At 44.9% G+C, this 4,171-nt stretch overlaps 1 non-coding gene across 1 annotated transcript; it reads left to right on the forward strand.

The window, feature by feature from the left end:
• Positions 1-1,632: 1,632 nt before the first annotated feature.
• On the forward strand, positions 1,633-1,766 carry LOC114612644. The gene has a single exon (XR_003710061.1). It is a non-coding gene; the product is annotated as a small nucleolar RNA SNORA17 (small nucleolar RNA).
• Positions 1,767-4,171: the final 2,405 nt, after the last annotated feature.

The following is a 4,171-nucleotide window of genomic DNA, read 5'->3' on the forward strand; positions in this document are numbered from 1 at the left end:
CTGCATGCGTGTAGGAATCACACTGTCTTCATCCTTTCTTCCCTTGATGGCTCCATGTCCCCAAAGCAGAAATGCATACTCTTAAATGCAAAAGGAGCTTATCATTTGTCTAACTGAACTTCTATTTGGGCCTCCATTTCTTCTGCTCTCTGTGTTTTCTCTAGGATGCAGATGCCTCAGTATTGGCTGGTTTGGCTTTCTGTTTTGAACATAGACAAACGTACATCTCTATGTACAAAGTTTGTATAATACACATTTCATCTACCTGCTTTCTTTCCCAGCAGAATTATGTGAGTCATCCAGAAACAGGAGGCCTCTTTTTAATTTCCAAGTAGCTGAAAATACTGTTTTGTCTCCTTCAGTGATTTTTTTCCCTCTTCTCCAGGAATTGCTACTTATTGTGGACTTTCAATTTTTTCTGGTACTTTAAAAAACCACTTGTGGTGTCCGTCTGCAGTCACTCTCTCCCGTCTCTGTGATACACGCTTATCTTCAGATCTGAGCATGTCAGGCAGTTCCATGGATTATATCCTAAACCTGCTTTACTTTCTCCTCTCTGAGGCCATGAAGGCAATACTAATTAAAGTAATTCTCGGGGAGAATCCACTTCCCCACCTTGGTGGTTTGTTAGACTCTCTGGTAATTGATCAGATCTTCATTTTCTTTGATCTTTGAAAATACTCATTTTAATTCATGACTCACAGACCTCAAATAAGCATACGTAATAAGGTTTTGAGGCAAGATCTGTAATCTGCCCAGTGACATAGGAACTGTGTGCACCTCACCCAAAGTGCATCCAAAATGGCTCAGTGCCAGAAACAGCTCTTTGTGGAAGATGGAGTTATTCATACCTAAGAGTAGGGCCCTATAATATTTTCTGTTTTGGTTAATATGCAATTTAGTTAACTGGCTCCATTATTGTTGCAGAATTGCTTTTTAGAAATATATTAATTTATCTATCTGAGTGCTGTCTGAGTTTATGGACACCTCACACATGTACTGTCCTCAGATGCCAGAAGAGGGCATTGTATCTCCTGGAATTGGAGTTACAGGTGGTTGTGAGCAGCCATGTGAGTGCTAGGAACTGAACTTGGGTTTTCTGCAGTAACTGTTCTTAACCATTGAACCATCTTTCTAGTCTTTAAGAGTTGTTTGTTAAAAAAGGATTTTAAACAATTTTAATTTTTGCATTTCAACCCTGATCAAGTGATAAAATAAAATCCTCAATAAAATATGAAATTCTTAAAAATTTTAACAATCGTTTCTTTAAAAATATTCAACAGGATAGTAAGATACTCAGTTTATTCCTCAAAGCAAACTTGGTGTACAATGATAGGAAGTGTGACTAAAGCTGGTACTTTCTTAAAACAGTAAGATCAAGCCAGAAATCCCTGCATCAGTGTGAATCCATTCTTGGAAAGTTTACATTTTGGTGGAAGAAGGTCACTATCTTTTGCCAGACTTTTAGAGAGTCTCTGTATTTGCCAGTAGAGTGGTAGAATCTCTTGGTGATAAACGCAGAAGAAATTAAGGGTTTAACATTTATCATTATACAATTCTTTAGGCTATCTTGTTTTCATTAAAATGCTCTTGGTTCTACACTGCTCACTTTTGATCAAAAAGTTAGCTCAGCTTGTCCCTAGAGGCATTGCAGGTGTGGCTGCTGTGTCACAGGTGTGTCAGTAGGTGGCAGAGAACCAAGAGGCCATGTCTACACTCAGTGTTCTGACCAGTGAACATCCTTAAAAAAAAGTAAGTCTGAGATGACCAGCAGTCTGGCACTATGCAGGCCTGAACAGGCTCTCAGGACAGGGAGTTAGTGAGAGAGTAGAAGAACCTTGCCTGGGACTGAAGGCCATGGCAGGAGTAAGCTGGAACAGATGCCCCCACTCCTCCCAACACCCTAATTCCCCCCCACACACGCACACGCACACGCACACGCACACGCACACGCACACGCACACGCACACGCACACGCACACGCTCCATGGGGCCATGTGGGTGGCCTTGTTAAGGAGCAAGCCTGAGATGACCACCAGACCAATGCCAGAGAGCCTAGACAGGTAGCTAGCCTAAGATGACCGCCAGTCCAGCACCATGCAGGCCTGAGAAGTGGGCACACCATGCCCAAGATGACCCCTGTCCCATGCCATAATGTACCATCAGGGAATAGCACTCCTGAGACTACTCCTGAGACAACCCCAGACACTCAGAGACCCCAGGTGCCACTAAGAAGAGCAAGTAAGTGGTAGGGAAATGGAAGAGAGAGAAACAAAAGGATGTGGCACAGTGAAGAGAGCAGGACTGGAGACTCCATGTTAGTGAGGAACAGCCAGATGAGGGTAGCCAACAATGCCACCTGGGACCATGGTTCTGACCCGTGCTGCCACCAGGGCCCACATCTGAGTCCATGGCCCTGCAGTAGCAGGAATCTGTTATCACAAAGATCCGGGCAGACTAGTTTGGGCTGCCACCGGTAGACATTTCGATGTTGGGGGCTGTGCAGAACTGGCTCTTTCTCTTGCCTGGGCATCATGGGATAGCTGGCCCTGTAGGTCTGGGAGTAGGAGAAATGACTCCACCCACTACAGTTGCAGTACTTGGGAGAGCAGCCTGCATATCACTCAGGAAGCACAATAGAGCTGGCCTCAGTTGTGTGAGTTGTGGGTAAGCTGATCCTGAGGATATGGGCATGGGAGAGCTGGCCTTGCCACTCATCTTCCATCCACTGGCATGGATGAGGGAGAGATACCCTCCTAACCTTCTCACCCCTTGCCACCTACAGCAGGTGGAAGACCAGACCCTTAGGTTGTGAGAGCAGGAGAGCTGGCCCTGCCCCTCACCAGTTGTAGCACTGGGAAGATGGGCCCTGTACCTGGGCAGCACAGTAGAGCTTTCTCTGAATGTGGGGGTTTCAGGTGAGTGTTGGAAAGTGGTCCCTGCTTCTTATCTGGTGTGCAGTGTAACAGACAAGGGAGAGATGTTCTCCTCCCCTCACCTATCCCATGTCCTCTTATAGCAGGCAGAAGAAATGATCCCAGGGTCACAAAAGTAGGAGAACTGTTCATGTCCCTCACCATCTGCAACGTCAGGAGAATGGGCTCTGCACTTTGCCTGGGCAGCAGGATAGAGCTGGCCCTGGTTGTGTGAGTTGTAGGTGAGCCAACCCCGAGGGCATGAGTGTGGGAAAGCTGGCTCTGCCCTTGCTGTCTGTGGCATTAGATAGGTCAGTCAGGGCAGGATAGGACAGCTTGCCCCAGTGGTGTGGGTGCAGAAGAGCTGGTGGGCTGACTAGCTCAGATACCTCTCAGGCCCAGATCTAAGGCTTTGAACTGGTCCACTCCAACATCTACCCAATAGATGAACTGCTGGAGTGCATGAAGAGGGCTGGTCCTACACATCCATACCTACAGTATCTCCATGACACAGGGCAACAACAGGATATCTAAGAGGAGTTCCAGTGAGGTTCCAGTATTGATAGAGTGGCAGAAGCCATGGCAATGAGTCATTGCAATGAGCATTTGCAAGCAAAGAAGAGTAGACAGACGCATATACTGTGGTACACACTGTGACATACTACAGATTCTACAATGAGATTTCTTTTCTGTTGTGGGTGAGGTTGCAAGGGTAGAGAGTGGGTATGAGGTGCAGGGGGAGGGGGGAGATGAACGGGATTAGAATGCACAATGTGAAATCACAAAGAACCAGTACAAGGTTTTTTAAAAAAAGTTTACAGGATTTAAAAAAAACTTAATATTTTTGAATTATGGTGTTTTAAATCTTACATTCTATTTATCTGTCTGTCTGTCTGTCTGTCTGTTTGTCTGTCTATCTATCATCTATCTATTTAGTTATTGTGTTGTGTGTGTGTGTGTGTGTGTGTGTGTGTGTGTATCTGTCTGTCTGTCTGTCTGTCTGTCTGTATACATGTGGTGATCAGAGAACAAACTATGAGAGTCAGTTCTCTGGATTCTGGGAATCAAACTTAAGTCATTGGTTTGGTGGTATTTTTTTTTTATCTGCTGAGACATCTCACCAGCCGTATCATGGTATTTTCAAAGTATTTAGATCTATGGAATAGTTTATACATTAATTGATATGATTCTGTAATTATTTTCATCCTGTTGATGTGGGAAATTAGGATGAATGTGTCTCTCTTCCTCAATTTCTC

Source organism: Grammomys surdaster, unplaced genomic scaffold (assembly GCF_004785775.1).
Source record: "Grammomys surdaster isolate TR1022 unplaced genomic scaffold, NIH_TR_1.0 126176, whole genome shotgun sequence".
Taxonomy (NCBI): Eukaryota; Metazoa; Chordata; class Mammalia; order Rodentia; family Muridae; genus Grammomys; species Grammomys surdaster.